General features: G+C 44.2%; 1 protein-coding gene across 8 annotated transcripts in view; it reads left to right on the plus strand.

Moving 5' to 3' along the window:
* Nucleotides 1–17,626, plus strand: part of SCUBE1 (signal peptide, CUB domain and EGF like domain containing 1) — a 340,412-nt gene that overhangs the window by 226,883 nt on the left and 95,903 nt on the right. The gene's annotated exons all lie outside the window — the stretch shown is intronic.

The following is a 17,626-nucleotide window of genomic DNA, read 5'->3' on the forward strand; positions in this document are numbered from 1 at the left end:
CCTGCTCCTAATGAAACCATGCTGGTTGCCCTTGAGCATCATCCCTGAAGCCGACCTATCACAGATGTGCTCCTTGATGATCTTCTCAAAGAGTTTCCCTAGGATTGAGGTAAGAATGACAGGCCTATAGTTGCCTGGGTCCTCCCTCCTCCCTTTTTTAAAGATGGGGACCATGTTAGCTATCTTCCAGTCATCTGGCACCTGGCCCAAGCACCACGAGTACTCGTAAAGCCATGCCACGGGCTCTGCAATAACCCCTGCTAGTTCCCTCAACACATGGGGGTGGAGAGCATATGGATCCACTGATTTGAACACGTCCAGCCCCTCCAGAAGCTCTCTAACCTGGTCCTCCCCAACCTGAGGTCTGGAGGTGTTCCCCTCGAGTCCATCTTGCATCTCGGTGGGGAAGTCCCGGTCCCTGCACAAGAAAACAGAGGTGAAGAATTGGTTAAAGAGGTCTGCTTTCTCCTCTGGTGCAACCACCAGATTGCCCAGAGAATCTTGCAGGGGCCCCACATTTCCCGGTGCTTTCTTCATCCTCCCTATATATTTGAAAAAGGACTTTTTATTATCTTTGATCTTGGACACTAGTCCTAGCTCTATGTCTACCTTAGCTTTCCTGACAGGCCCCCTACAGGCCAGAGCAGAGGAGGTATACTCCTCTTTGGAGATAGCACCCCCCTTCCACCTGTTGTATGCCACCTTTTTGGCAATCAAGCATTCCCAGACACCCTTGGTGAGCCAGGGGGGCTTTCGGGCACTCTTGCCCCCCTTGCTTCTTGTTAGGATGGTCACCCCTTGGGCCCTGAGTATCATCTCCTTAAGGAACGACCACTCTTCTTGGGCACTGAGTTTCCCTGCTCTCAAGAACCCCAGCGCCTCTCTCACTAATCTCAACTCATTGAAGTTGGCCCTCTTGAACCTTTCTGCAGGCCCTTGACACCCTACACTGGATGGTGAATTCCAGCAAGCGATAATCGCTATCACCCAGGTGGTCAAGAACCTGGAGGCCCCTTACCAGGTCATCACCTGTGGCCAGAACCAGGTCCAACATGGCATTTCCTCTGGTGGGACTGTGCACCTCCTAAATTAAGTGGAGGTCCTGTATCTCAGCCAGGAATCTCCTGGAATGGTCTGACCTAGCTGACTGTTTCTCCCAGCAGATGTCCAGGTAATTTAAATCACCCACGACAACTACTTCCCTTGCCTTAAGTGCCTCTGCAAGCTGGCCCAAAAATTCCCGGTCCAGCTCCTCCCCTGGTTGGGGGGTCTGTAGTAGACCCCCACCATTAGATCCCTTTCCCCACGACCCCCTTGTATCTTGATCCAGAGCACGTCAGCTTGCCCCTCCTCTGACCCCATTCTGCTGGCAGAGGATGTGTATTGCTCCTTGACATAGAGCGCCACACCCCCACCTTTCCTTCTTTCTCTGTCCCGCCTGTAAAGCCTATAGCCCCTAATGCTGACTGCCCATTCGAGGGATGAATCCCACCACATTTCTGTAAGCCCTATTATGTCTGGGTCTGAACTGGCTATTCTGAGGGTGAGTTCCTCCTTCAAAAAGCTTGAGGTGAAAGTGGTCTAAGTTTTGTGCTTTACTGTAAATGCCCTAGGTTAGGGCAGAAGCAAATAGAACAGATGTTTACCCTTCACAGGTGGGGCACACAGGCTGCCTACACTGGCCAAAACCAGCAGGTTAGCGGCACTCCTGTACACCTCCCAGCAGGCTGCTGGAGAATGCTGTGCCCAGCCAAGCAGCTGAAAAGCCAGGCATCCCTGACTGGCCAGTGTGGCCCCTCTTCCCAGCCCAACGTCCCCAGCTAGCAGCCAGCTGTGGTGGGTGGGGGAATGGAGGCCCTGCCCTGGCCCCCGAACCAAGCCAGCACAGCTGGGGGGGCTTTCCCTCCCCTTCTGCCTGGCCCAACTGGCCAGTCCAGCCCCCTTTCCCTCCCCCACCAGCAGCCAGGTGTCAGCAGCAGTGGGGAGAGAAGAGGAAGCAGAGGCCCCCAACACATGAGCCCTCCCCCTCAGCTGTGCTGGCTTAGGTCTGGGGGGGCAGGTCCACACATCAGGGGCCTCTGCTCTGCTCCCCCCCACTGCCACTGATAGCCAGCTGCTCACAGGGAGGCATGGATGGGAAAAGGAGCTATGCTGGCTGGCCATGCTGGATAGTGGGGGGGGAAACCCCCACCATGTGAGCCCCCCCCAGCTGTGCTGGCTTAGGCTTGGATTGTCCCCTGCATCACCACCCAATCACTGCTGACAGCTGGCACAGCCCACAGTCTCACCTACTACCTGCAGCTGGCTTTGTGAGAGCCCACCGTGGCTAGCCTGCCACTCTGTGAAGGGGGTTAGTGGTGGCCTGCAAGGCATCTTGGGATGCCAGGGGACTGCAATCTAACTTGAGTAGGGAAGGGGTCTGGTACAGAAGTTTGATAGACCAGTCTAACCTAAATCTCTTAAGTCTGATACTACATCCATCCTGATCTATCTTAAACTGGGTTCTGACATTTTTAAACCGGTCTATGTATGCCAAACTTCTGTACTGTTACAGGTTACTGGTTTTTGGTTACTTATGCAAGTTTATGTGTAATGTCTGTACCTGGCCACAGTGATAAAAAGGGATTAGAACTAAAACCAAGTGAGGGAAAACATGGTATCATAGTCAGGGCAAATTAAAAGAATGGCAGTCAGTAGTGTCGAGCATGGCTTGAGGGTTGTGAATAATATCATACAAGAGAGTTCCAGTCATCTGGGCCACCGTTGACCATCCTGAAGACATGTTTGTCAGAAGACCAATCATAATGAATTCAAGTTGATGCAATTGCAAAAATATTGTTTTCTTTATCTTTCCCAATGTTTTAAGGAGAAGGGAAGTTGACTGTGGAGTGATAGCTGCTGGTGAGTTTCAGTGGTGGATTTCTTGGGAAGTGATGTCATGACTACATTTATAGTGGGGTAGTGTAAGAAATGGAAGGAAACATGCTAAGGTAAGTTGGCGGGCATAAAAAGAAATACATTGTTTTAGTTTACTTTGCCAAGCAAATGGCATCAGTAAAGTCATATACACTGAGGGAAAAATATGTGGGTAGTTGCAGGTCTGAGAAGGGTCACAGTATAATAAATTAAACAGAGTCAATTATCATGTTACTATCATGCATCTTTGCATTTTTAGAGTGGAAGAACTTGGCATTTTTTTGCAGTGAATGATAGGAAGAGAGAAGGAACTGGTTGGAAGTATTAGCAGTCTGATACTGTGGAAGGATTGGATTTACAACTCCAAAACATCTGTACCTGTTTTTGCAGACTGACGAGACAAAAAGCTTTGTAGGTTTTTCGGGCTGCATAATAGACTTTGAAGATTTTTGTGCTCCATTGTTTCTCTAGTGGATATCTTCTGCTGTGAGAGCTCAAGTTCATCAACATAGTGTGGTTTATAAAGAGAAAGGAAGACTGAGAATGTATCTTGATGGACAAAATATTTATGATGGATGAAAAAAACAGATTTATGCTTTACTGTCAACAGTGGAAAGCAAAGTAGAAGGGCAGACAAAAACTGGTCTGAGAATCTTTTTTTTTCACTGAAGTTACAGAGTGAAATATGTTTGAGTTAACATCAGCAAAAGGAAGAATAGAGAAGGTATGCAGTTAGTGAGGTGGAGATTAAATATAGTACTCAAATGCCAACAAGGCAACTCATGACTCAATGCTCAGGCTGAGAGATTTAGTGCAACGGAAGGCAGTAACAGACAAGGGAATAAATTCTGCTCTATCAGTGGTGATGCATTGCTGTAGCCAAGCAAAGAATTTGATCAAACTTTACAAGAGAGAATGGAATCTGAGTGACTGCATTAGGTCTAATTGACGATGTTAGGCATAAGTGGGAAGATGGGTGAAGTCATAAACTGTCATGATTTAGAAAATGAAGGCCAATGCTAGGTTTGGCTCCCAAGTTAGATGAAGTACATAGAACTTGAAAGGAAAAGAGAGTGGATGCAGTAATATAGCAAGTTGTGGGCAACTAGGGCCTCAGACACCTATTTAAAGGAGGCATATGAATGGCAGCCACCACTGTTGCCCGGCAAATGTCACCACTGCAAGCCAGGGTGCAGAGGGAGGAGTAACTCAACATATAACAAAAAGGCCCAAACTCCCAGCTTTGGTCAGTAGCATGAACTCAGTGGAGGGCTCAAAGTCTTGAAGCTCATGTAGTCTCAGGATATTTTATGGATTTTTATTGCCTTTTCCTTTTGTTTCTGTCTTTTCTTTTCTTTTTTTTTTCTTTTTTTTTTTAATTGCAAATGTGCCATTCATTTATCTGGCATAAATTTATCTCTGAAATACATGTATGTACCAAAGCTACCCCCAGTACACAATGGACCATGTATATACCTTATTCTCTAACTCATGTACTTGTATTTCCTTCCAAGTATTTCATCTACTCTATACCACACAATAAGTAATTTTATCAGGTTTTGGTATTTTGGGGTTGCTGGGGGGGGTTGTCTGTTTTGGGTTGGGGGGGATTGTTTTTTAGTTTTGGTTGTTGCGAGCTGGCAATATCCTTCTAACACAGAAATTTTAGATAGTTATGTATCTTTGTGCACTTCAGCACTGAAAATACCCAATCCTTTTAGTTACTTCTTGGAAGGATAATATTATGCATTTTAGTTTTTAAAAAAAACTTTGCGTTCCTTCAACAATATAAGACTCCCCAAGGGTCAGCAACCACAATTTATTATGTAAAGGTGTGTCATGCGTTCTGCAGTTTGGGGTTTGGTTAAAGAAACTGTACATAGTCATTAGAGTTAGTCTTACGTTTTAATTTCCCCTCCCGTTTTTAATGTAGATGCTGAGACATTTACTGCGGAGCTAATTAGCCTATTCCACAGTAAACATCTTGTGTAGATGTGCTTATTATTGTTTATGAAGGATTTGACTTGGCACGAAATGTTGTTTTCTAAGACTATAGCTCAGTTATCAGTGGCTGCATCTACACAAGACACTGACTATGCAGTAGCTTATTACTACTGCGCAGTAGCATTGCATGACAGGAAGCATGATGTGATGCTACTTCACAGTGGTAACAAGCTACTACACAATCAGCATCACAAAACAACCATTTGGTGACGTTACAGCACAGTAACTCCAGTTACTGTGTGCTGTAGAGTACCATACAATGGTAGCACTGTTAGGTTACAAACATGATTCACTTCTAAAATTTGGCTTTTAGAACTTCAACTTTTTTCAAGGTCCTTTAAAAAAATTTAATGTTTTTTTCATTAAAAAATTGTTTTCAACTTCTGGAACACAACCCAGCAAAATACACAAAAACATTTCAACACATGAATGGCAATTATCTGAAATAGGGTCTTGAGAAAGAAGACATTCCAAGCAAAGCCAAAAATAAAGAGGCACTGTCAAGAAAAATTTCATGGGCTAAGCCCTGAAATCCTTACCCATATCTCTGACCTGCAACTTCCAGCATGCTGGCAAAGCTGAAAAAACATTGCCAGGACTAATAGAGGGATTGAAAACTGCAAAATCCTGCCATTGGCTTTCACTAAGGCTTGACCCTTGCAAAGCTCCCCAGGACTTTAATGTGAGTTTTGCTGAAGTGTGCCCTCAGGAAAAATGGGGACCATGATCCTGCAAACTCTGTCCTATGTTTGCAGACCTATTTGCGTAATGGAGAGGAGCTAGTGGTTTGGATGCTAGTCTAGAACTTGAATGATCAATATTCAGTTTCCTCTTCTTATTTGCTGTGTGACTGTGGACAAGTCTGTTTCTGTCTGTTGCAGGCCACCATATATATAGTGCAACTCTGAGGCACCGTGTTGTTGATTAGTGGGGCCATGTGAGTAACTGAGATAGATACAGGCAGTCCTCGACTTACAACATATCGAGTTACAATGTTTCGCACTTACCACATTTATAAATTGACACTCTGTTTCAACTTTATGACATCAGTTTCAACTTACACTTGATCTGATGCGATGCCATGCCAGCGAACAAGTTTGCTGTGTTGCTCATCTCCCTGGAGAACATCTGTCCAAACTTGCTTGGACACTTTAAGACAGCAGACAAGTCTCCAAAAAAACTTGCAGCCAAGACTCTTGAAAAGACTCCAGCCAAGAACCCTTCAAAAGTCCAACCAAGAGACCTTCAAAAAGTCCAGCAGTCACCTCAAACAAGTCTTTCCAAATCAATATGATTGCTATTTATGATACAAATACAATAATGTAGCTATATTACTCATCTATAATTGATCAAGTACAACATTCTGGAGTATTTTTGGTGAAAAGAAGTTATCAGGCCTTGGCTCAGGAACCAATCCCCCATTGAAAACATTGTTTCTTATGAGAAAATTGGTTCTGAGTTACAACGTTTCGACTTAAGACGCTGTTTTCAGGAACTAATTGTGTCATAAGTCCGAGGACTGCCTGTAAATAGTTAGCTAAGTAGTATTTGCAAGACTTAACCCCAGCTTTTTCCACAAAGCTCAATTAGTCTGTATGACAGTAGTGTACTTAAGGAGGGTGCAAAAATAAGCTGACACAGCAGCTAACCAACTACCCCAGCCACTACACCATGCATGAAGGGCATAAAACTACCCTGTTACACCTCTGCTGTTGGAACTTAGATTGTCCTTGTAACCATCGTATCTCAGTGCCTCACAGTATTTAATGCATTTGTTCTCAGGTTTTTTAGACTCTAGGCACCCCAGATAGACTTGAGGCACCCTTGGAAAATGCCAGCCCTTAGTTTTGCCTACAAAAAATAATAAAGTATGTTTTCTGTTGAAAACAACTCAGAAAGACCACAACGATGGATTTCTATTTGAAATCTCTGAATTTATCTTGTGAATCATGTTTGTAAACCTAATGGTGTTAACATTGTATGGTACTCTACAGCACTCTTGAAAGAATCTCATTACACCCTGGTTATGAATCACTGCTTTAATTAATTTATCCTCACAACCCTATGGTGAAAACAGCAAAGAACTACTAGCCTATTATACAGGTCAGAAGTTTGGTTTATAACCATGTGGTCATCCTTCCTTTTCAATGTTAATAATCATGGGTGACTGGTGCCTCTTGAGTCAGGGGGGCACTTACCCTCCCTGACACCCGTCAGCGACTGGGGGGGGGATCCCCCTACTGGCCAACGCCACTGGTAAGCAGTGGGTCCCCTGGCAGCTGATGCTGCGGGGGGGGTCCCCAGCGGCCAATGCCACTGGCCAAGGGGTGATGCCTCTGACCAGGGGGGTTCCTCCGCAGTCAATCTCACTCACCAAAAACCAGCCGCGCCACTTCCACAAGTCCTGTGGCCACTTCCAGAAGCAGTACACCCACTTTTACCAGCGGCCTCACTCCCCAGCCAGTACTCACAGGCAGGGCACTGGTGCTTCCAACCTGCCCCCATGCCCACCAGCTAAACAGGGAACGCAGCCTGACAGGGGGTCCATCAGCACTCTCAGGGGGTGCATGTGAACCCCTGTGCTCCCTCTGTGTCACCACTGTTCATAATATCATTAAAGCCATGTGTACTCAGAAAAATTACCTTGTCAGCTGGTGCATCTACACATGCTATTAAGGTGACAGAATAAACTCCAGTGCAGTTTGTGCCACAGTTGACTGCTCTTGGGTGTAGTGGCTACATGTGCACCCAGAACAGCAGTGCTTTGAGGTGGGGCTGAGCAGCCCCAGGATGGCAACAGAGTTTAGGGGAGGGTTCAGCCCTGGGCTCCAGGTGGCAGTGTCAGGCAATACTGGGGCTGGCTGATGCACAAGAGTGCCCAAAGTGCAGAGCCATGTGACTGGTGACCGGCACAGGTCTGGCCCCCTGCTGCCTGGGCTTACCAGTCACAATTTATACCCAGAGTTAGCAGTGCTCTCAATTACACTATGTTGTTCTATGCCAGATACTTCCTAAAGCAAAACAAGGCTGTCAGGCTAATTAGCACTGCTGAGTAATCAAGTCAGTTGCTTCACCTCTGAGCATGAGTGTGGCTCTTCTCTGGACTCTCTCAAGCTTCTCCACAGCCTTTTTAAATTGTTGAGCCCAAAACTGGACGCAGTACTCCAGCTGGCCAAGTACAAGGGGAGAATGACATTCCAGGATTTGCTTGAGAAGCATCTATGGATGCAAGCCAGCATTTTGGTCACTTTACTAGCTGCTGCATCGCATTGCAGGCTTATGTTCATCTTGTGGTCAATGTTGACCCCCACGTCTCTTTCTTCCATAGAGCTAGCCAGCGTAGCACTGCCGAGCCTATAAGGATGCTGCAGGTTTTTCCTCCCAAGATGGAGAACCTTGCATTTTTTGGTTTTAAACACCATCAGATTCTCATCCACCCATTTGCTGAGCCTGTCCAGGTCACCTGGATCGCCCTCCTGTCTTCTGGTATGGATGCTTTGCCTCAAAGTTTGGTGTCATCAGCGAACATGGCCAGTCCATTTCTGGCTTCAATGTCCACATCATTAATGAAGATGTTGAACAATATGGGTCCAAGGACAGAGCTTTGGGGGACTCCACTGGTCACAGGGCACCATGATGATGGACTTTCATCAATTACTACCCTCTGGATCCGACCACAGAGCCAATTTCCCAGCCAGCGGATCATGGTGGACCCAAGACCACAATTGGCCAGTTTCACCAAGAGGCAATCATGGGATACCAGATCAAAGGCTTTTTTGAAGTCAAGATATATGACATCAATCTCTTCTCCTTTGTCCAGGTGATAGGTCACCTAGTCATAGAAGGAAATGAGATTGGTCAAGCAAGACCTACCTGCAACAAACTCGTGCTGGCTTTCCCTCAGGATGTTGGCGTCAACTAGTCCATTAAAGATGGCTTCTTTAATAAACTTTTCTAAGATCTTCCCCCGGATAGAAGTCAAGCGGATAGGCCTATAGTTTGCCAGATCCACTTTTCTCCCTTTCTTGAAGATCGGCACCACATTGGCCTTCTTCCAGTCTCCAGGCGCTACACCAGAGTGCCAGGAGTTTTTAAAGATCCGTGCCAGAGGGTGGGCTATGATGCTCACCAGCTCCTTGAGCACCCTGGGGTGTAGATCGTCAGGGCTGGCAGACTTGAACATATCCAGCCTCTCAAGGTGTTCTTTCACGAGGTCAGCATTGATGGAGGGCAGGGGATCTTCCTCACCCAGACCTCCCTGTCCTGTATCAGGCATGGGCATCCCATGGGACTGATGAAAGACCGATGCAAAGTATCCATTTAATAGGTTGACTTAACTCCAGCTACCCTTCCGATTCAGACAGCTTGCCTGGAGCAATGTAAGGTTTTTCAGAGTATCACATGATAAGTTTGCTTTGTAGACTTGGCTTTAGGAATTTGTATTTGCAGTATTAAAAAAAGTATTTATTTTCTATTTACTTATTTTCTAACAGTTTATACTGGTTTTATTTCTTGCCTTTCACTCAGTTTGGCTGGGAAAGCTCTGTGGGTCAGTTTTATTCCTCTTCAAGTCCCTTTCTCTTTCAGTTTGCTGTGCAATAAAATAGCACTTTTACGCTTAGGTCCACAAGAATATGCTGATGTGTTTTTCCAGTTAAAAAATGAAATTTTAAAATGAAAATCCTTTCTTTTCAGAGTAGTCTCAGAAATTTCCCTCCCTTCCCAAAATTAGAATTCAGGTTTGTGGAAGAAATCAAACTTCGCATTGTGTTTGGTATTTAGAATTCACAGACCCAGTCTGAGTTTATTGGCACTTATACAATAAGTATAAGTGAGTATAAGGGAGGATTCTAAACAGAACTTCTCCCTTCTACAAGTTAACATGCCTTTTTATACCTAAAATTGTGAAAACAGACACATGATTTAAACAAAGCAACCTTGAGTGTCAAGGAAAAGGTAGATTATTCCATTGTTAAATGTAACAGTTGTTTGCTCAGCAACACATTTTGTTTTGAGAACTGTTATCACCTTGTTGATTTTTTTTAGGAAAGGAAAAACGTGTGTTTCCAGAGAACTGTAAAAGACATAAAAAGCAGAAGGGTTATTCTTATCTTAGAATATTCTTAAACATACAGCATCAGCATCTTTTTCAATGTTTTTTTCACTTTCTTTTCTTTAGTCAAGGTAGAGGCCTAGATAAATTTATTTCAACAGGTTCTAAACTATATTGACAGCATCTCTTCATTTTCCACTCATGAGGCCTTTAGTTGTCCATAAATCTAATTAACTGTACTAAGAAAATAACAGGATGTAATGTTTGTTTTCCAAGGTGATTGATCTCTCAGCAGTGTGGCAGGCTGTCTCATTGATTGGTTGGTGGATAATGTCAGAAAAAAATATGTCCTGAAGGAAAACAGCAGATACTTAAATCCCTGTGTGACAGATTACCATCAGTATTTGAAGACACACTTCTTCAGGAAAGTGCAAATTTAATAGATGAAAAGGAAGAAAGTGATGTGAGGGAAATTTGTTGAAACCTGCCTTAGCCTTTTCTTCTTCAGGGAACATTTGCACAAAGCTTTGGGCTTTCTGGACATCATATTTTTCAAAGGGGAAAAGCATTACAGTTTAATTATGTCCATTCCTATCTTTCCAAGCTAGTTTTAATTTAGTTAATTAAGGAATTGTTTGCAATGACATACCCACACAACTATTTAAACAAAGAGCCTTCATTTCCTACTTAGGGGAACTTAAGTTCAATAACGATTTTCATATATTACATTTAATTATCACAGTTGCGGTGGGGGAATGTGATGTGGTTAAAGCATGAAATTAGAAAGCAGGGAAACTGCATTACATTTGTTCTTTTTCTGGTTATTTTTCACTTCATGTTTGAAGCTAGGCGAGTCATTCATCCAGGGCTTCCTGCCTCAGTTTCCCCATATGTAAAAAATGTGGACAGTAATTCCCAAGGAGCACTATATAGTTTTGCTGAATTTCACTTGATATAAGCCTGGCCTTCTCAACTAGGAAGCACTCCATGAGCTCCACAATCCTCCTGAGAGCTAAAAAAAAACAAAACAAAAAAAAAATGTTCACAAATCATGAGCTGTATTCCACATTTATAGTCATGACAGGGACAGAAGTTACACATAACCCAGTTTAAGTAACCAGAAACAGAAGTTCAGTGCACCCCCCACTGGCTTGCTTAGTGCTGGCTGCAACTGTGGACTACAAATCCCAGAAGCACCTGGAAGCAGAAAGAGGAAGTGATGAACAACCTGCAAAGTCCTGCTGCTGAGTCTGCACTGCATATCTTAGAGACCTCAGGGGCATCAGGACAAGTAAGCAAACACATAGCCCATGTTGTGTTTCTAGTTCTTCAGTTTATAGTTTTTCAGAGAAAGAACTATTCTTGTTCACGCTTTCATGAATTCAGTACCACCACTCCCCATCCCCACAGGCAGACCACAGGCTGGGACCTGGCCATGTCCTCTTTGCTCCAGCAGGAAGGGGGAAAAGTATTTGGAGGGCTTTCTCTATTCTTTCCCCTTTGGCAGTGGCTGGCAGGCATGGTCTAGCACCACGCAGCTTCTGGCTTGAGCCACTATGGGCATGTGGCTGCATTTCCTGAAACAAAAGTGAGTGTGTGTTCATTTGCTTATTGGTTCAATCTCTGCAGTTTAGACTAACCTGCAAAGACTGAATCAGTTGGGCTTTTTGACCGCCTGTACTTAGCCAATGTGAACCACCTGCACTGATCTTCATGCATTCCCAAAATACAGCTACCTTTCCTGAACAGCACAAAATAGTCCTAAGTAACTCAGGAATTTAAACCAGAAAGTTACTCAAATTAGTCTGTATAACATGAACTCTAAAATTAGTTAGACTCAAAGATAATATCCGTTGTTAAGTAAGGAAAATAGTGAGGTTTGTTAAAGGATCATTTCTGGAAGCAAGGAATGTAAAGCCCGAGGTGAGACAGAGAGGACAACATTGCTTACTATAGCAATGTGATTTATATCACACCCATATGGAAATAAGAAGATATTTTCTACCTGTTTCTTCCTCCAGTCTCAAATGACTGTTATTATCATCCCAATGTTACAGAATACACAATTCAGATAGAGATGTGTTGAGTGATTCACACAATTTCTGTAGTGTTCAGTAGCAAAACTGGGATTAGAACTTCTCACTAGGCCTGTGTGAAGCAGCTAGTATTCACTTGGGATTTAGATTTGGCCAATTCAGGGGACAGTGATTTGCTTCAGGGCAGCCATTGACAGGGCCGGGAGAGTAGACAGGGGTTGGGGGCTGCTCAGAGGGGCTGGGGGAGCACGCACTTCACTTTTCAAGGCACTCCAAATTCGCTTTTCAAGGCAACCCTTCCTTGTTGAAAAGTTGTAGCTTTTTGTGCATTTTCACATTCGTTGAGATATGGGAGAACAGAGAGCTGGGGAAAGGAATTAAGGTGACTTTCCTTACGTGCAGCTAACTGAAAATGACCCACTTTAAAACCAAGAGTCCAAGAAAAAGCCCATTAGCTTCCTTGAGCGTTTTGACACAGTAATAAGTACAAGAATTTTAACTGTTAGGTATTGCAGTGCTAAGCTTCTAGCCTATTCTTTTTCTATACCGAACATATGTCTAGGTTATGGATAGAAATTTCATGGAAACACAGCCCCCACACAATTCATATCAGGCACTTGGACATAATAAAGTTGGGTACCAATCAATTTAAAGGTAAATGGAGCTCTCACCCCCTTCACGCGGTGGAATCATGTTTTCATATGGCTCATAACAAGAATTATTTATAGCTATGGAAAGAAAAATAGTGGAGATATAGTCTTAGTGTAATTTATATGAACTGGGTAGACATGATATGGTTGAAATGCAGAAATGCTCTGCTCTCCATAGGGTGAAATAATTTTTACATGCCTTGTCAATCTTGTTATGGCCATGGAAAGAAACACAGTGAAAGCAGAGACATGGTGCTATTTGTTATTTAGAATGTTTTTTCAGTTAACAGCGTTGACCTCCTTTCTGTTTTGAGGGTCCTAGTTTCCAAATGCTGCTCAAAAGCTCACACCATATCCATTTTTTCAACAAGCATACCAGTCATACCTTTTTTTTTCTCCTTTGAGATCATCCAAACTGTGGGCCAGATTTTCTGCTGGTGTAAGTTTGCTGAAACTGCATTTTCAGGGGAGCTATAGTGATTTACGTAAGATATTTCCCTCTGAGTTCAAGAAAGTTTCATTTAGGTCCCATGAAGATATCATGAATAAAATTTGGTTTCAAACATGTAAAACGGTGGTCATAATTAAATAGCCAGTCCTTGTCCCCATAATGTCTGAGGGCCCCGCTATATGTTCAGATAAAGCTGAATAGAAACCAGCTATAGAGGTGTTACACATTTGCAAACATTAACTTCATAGCTGGTGGGCTTTTTTTTTTTTTTTTAAATATAGCTGGACAGTGATTTTTTTCAAGTGATAATTACTTTGTACTTGTGTGGCCAGTTTAAATGTATTGCATTATTAGCCAGTAAATTGCATAATTTATGTAATGTGCAACAGTAATCTGAGACACTGTAGACATAACTAAGGCTCAAGCATGACACTGTGCCCATCATGGTTGAGAGAGAGTCTTTATGAAGGTTGACTGCTCTTATATAGTACATGCCACATTGCAGTAAAACAAAGTCAGGAATTTTTCTTATGCAAGATTTTTAGTAGGTTGAGAGTGTTTGGAGTTTTTAATTTCCCAATGAATAATCATAATTTATAAAACTGGTTAGAGACCCAGTTGTGCAGGATGCCTAAAAAGAGTAGAAACCTTGGAGAGAGAAAAGTGAGGTCTTGTGATGTATTTTGATTTGCTTTTATTGAGCTATTATTGCCGTGTTGGGTACACTTTGACACAAAATATGGCTGTGTCTAGTCTTTAGGCCCACAATATTCTGAACTACAGTCCAGTGTTCCACTTTACAGAAGGCCAACTTTTTGAAATGTGGAAGCTGGATTTTACTGATTATAGCTTCCTGACTTCAGGCATCAGTTTAGATTACAGCCAAAGAACTCCATGCAGTTGTTATTTAAATTGATTTACCCTGAATGTTAACTCCTAACAATTGATACCAAATAAAGCTCCTATGGTGATCTCAATTTCACAGCTGTGTTCTCCAAGATGCACAGAATTCAACTCACATTTACAGAAATTCATGTGGCCTGATCCTGCTAACCTTCTCCTTGAGTGTTTGCAAAGTTATTAGAATTGCCTTTAATGAAAGGTACTACTCTATAAAGGAGCTGTAGAAGCAGACCTGCAATAAAGTCCTGAGTATTAATTCCTCAGCCACAATCTCCATCCACTCTGCTTGCTGTATATGCATCTTCTGAAAAAAAAAGTCTGCTTGATTACCTCTGTAGTGCTGAATCTGTCATACCAAATAATACCTCACTCTGAGAATGTGTCTATCATCTTCAATGGAACTACTTCTAAAGGAACTATTTCTGCTAAAAGAAAAGGAGGCAGTAATTAAAGTAATGTTTTAAACCTACATTTACATTCTAACTTGGATACCCTTCTGCTGTCATATTTTGTTGTATGCATTTTTTTTTAAGGTATTACACAGCAATGGTTACAGATACTACCCCAAGCTTTTTCCCCAATAAAGATGGGGTGGGGGGGAGGAGTTAAATGTCTAGTCAGCATAGGTATTAATAATAACATAGTGGCATTTCTAAAAATATAAAAACAAAACATCTTTCAATCTCTTAAGCTCTCCTATAAATGGCAGTAAGAAAGAAATACTGTAATGTCACTCAATAGCAACACTGATATCTTTGGCAGATTTCCATCTCTATATAATAAGTCTTTTAACACCTAGACTTACTCTTAGCATGATTTGCTTTTTAAATGGCCAATTGATATTCCTGAAAATTTCCAAGTTTTGCTGGTAGGAGCCTTTCTGCATCACTGGGGGGAAAAAAAATCACTTTCCAAGACTACTATGTCTTATTAGGTCTTGCTTCCTACCCAGAAGAATATGCCGCTATCCGTCTCTGGCGTGTTACCTCGCCTACTATACACAGTCTCAAAAGAAAGACACGTCCTTAAAAATAACCTATTTTCAAATGAGTTTTTAATCTGTAACTTGGAGTTGAAGCCTCAGCTTGGGAGAGTACAGTTAAGATGGTCAATATTTCAAATGGAAGTTTAGTTCTGCAAGGCCATGTGAGGTGGAGAAGGGAGTTAAACATCCCAGCAATTCCTAACCCCAGTAGGAAGTGCTGGGGTTTCCCCATCTTGAGGAAATGGTTTAAGATGGAAGGCATCTCATCTTTCAGGAACCTTCCTAGTACCTTAGGAATTGCTTAAAGTGACAGATCAGAGGCATAACCGAATGCTCGAGTGCACTAGGCTGCAGTAGTACACAGACCATCACTAGCTGTACTGCCAATGGTGGTGGCACCTGCTACTATTTTTGCCCCACCAACCCACCCCCCTCCACTTACACTACTGTGATGCACACTCCATCCAGGCATGTGACTCCCAAATAAACTCCGTGGAAGTGGATTGCAAAAACAACACCGCCCACTAGTTCTGAATGGGCCCAACATGAATAGTGAAGCAAACTGGATAGGTATTGTGGCAAAAAGCAGGGCTCTCCAACTAGCCCTCATGCTAGTTTTCCCACTTGCCTTTGGGCATGGCACCCACCTGTCTCTCCTGCCATGCCTTGTTGTTAATTAATTAGGATATTAAGGCAGGAGGCTACCCATTCTTGCCCTGATTCCAGGGGGCACCATCTGTGGCTCCATTCCTTCCCTACACTGCAGCCCAAGCCTCACAAATAGCATTCAGATGAACATGTGCTCCTGGCCTGCAGCCAGACCAAGCTTAGGCCTCATTGTCAGGCTTCAGACACATGCACTTTCATACCACCCTCCTCTCACTAGGGCTTCTCATAGTCCACCCTCTTTCATAGGGTCTCTTTCACATGTTCACCGCTTATACTGCCTTGCTTCCTCTTGGAGCAGGCCTCTTAGGCCATAGGCTTTAGCTAGCTCATACCTTGGGTGGCAGACATAGTCTTTTGGGCCTCTCCCACAACCCTCACCAGGGTAGTAGCCAGCCAATTACCCAACCAGGTCTAAGCTTACCCTGGTCCCTTCTGGGGCAACTCTGTACACTTATACATACTGGGACCCTAGCCCTTTGGTTTCCTCCCCCCGGCAGCTCCTCACCTCCACCCCTTGTCTGGGGTCACCCTTCAACAGGGTGTTAACTCACACCACAACTGGTGTTCCAGGGTCTCACAGGGACTCATTCCCCCCAGAGCAGCAGGTCACTGTGCTCAACTATAGGTCTCACTTTCAACCCACACTCAGCCTTCCAGTGGTGGAAAAAAAAAACTTACCAGGGTCAGGACTCACCCCTCTCTCTCAGGCTGAGCCCCCTTTACTCAGCCTCTGGCCTGAACTACAGCCTCAGGTGCCCAAAGATATACCTTGATCTACTCCCCTCACGGGGGCTTCCCACCACCCCCACACTGGGGCCACAAGGCTTCCTTCCCCAGTGGGTTCAGATGGCTGTAGGCATGCCTGGCCCCAGCTACCTTTCCTTGGGCTCTTATACCCCACAGGGCTCAGGTGGCTATAGCCATACCTAGCCCCACTACTTCCAATGTTATGTAACCCACCCAAAGGTGAAGGCTAGGGTTAAGGTGCCCTTACCCACTTTTCACTGGGGTGGTAACTGGCCTGGCATGTCCTGGGGGCTTCTGTACCACTGAAAGCCCCACCAGGCCACCCACTCCCAGCAGGGTACAGGTTTAGATCATACCCAAGACCAGGAGCCTCCAAACCATCCACTACAGCGCCAACCTTTACCACAAGGATGTTGCATAGAGCCTTATAGTCAGGCAGTGTTACTGCCAGCAGCAAGCTGCTGTGTTTATATAGGCTGCCAGAGATCTAAAATGGCCACTGCAATCAAGCATCTGCTGGCTGCTTGGCTCCGCTCTTAAAGTGGCAGGCACCAACAGTGCCCTGCCACACACCTTCCCCCTAAAAATAGTTCCCGGGGGAGGTTTCCCCTGCTGCTCCTCCAAAGCAGGCTTCCCTCGGAGCCTGTGAAAGCCCTTCAGTGGTGAGCACCCCCAAAGGTGCTCTGCCACACACCTCCCCCCTTAGAATGACATTTGGGGACTTCGCTTGGCTGCCTTCCGTGCTGGCTTTGTCCCAGCCTGCTGCAGCCCCTTCCACGTGGCAAGCATCCCAAAGGTGCTCCGCCCCAGGTATGCATACACAGGGTAGATGATATTCAGTAGAGCCTGTATTTATACTAGGGACAAACCCATATAGTGCTTTAATAAAAGCTATTTTCTAAATTTTTAATGTGAATTAGTTCTTCCTAAAGGTGATGGATTAACTTCCCTAGAGACTGAAGTCTTGCATTTATCCATAGGAACAGGTATATTTGAGATACAGCAGTGCTGGCTTCCTAGCATTTTGTACCAAATTACCTCAGCCTGCAGTACCCCCGGGCACCATTTCTAAAGGAAGTACCGTATTTTTCAGACCATAAGACGCACCTGACCATAAGACGCACCCAGTTTTTATGGCAGGAGAGACTATGTGTGCCGGTGGCCGGCCATTTTTATTGCCGGCTCCCGGCCACCGGCACGGGCGCCGGCTTC

This window comes from Crocodylus porosus, unplaced genomic scaffold (genome assembly GCF_001723895.1).
Source record: "Crocodylus porosus isolate Cpor-Errol unplaced genomic scaffold, CroPor_comp1, whole genome shotgun sequence".
NCBI classification, from domain to species: domain Eukaryota; kingdom Metazoa; phylum Chordata; order Crocodylia; family Crocodylidae; genus Crocodylus; species Crocodylus porosus.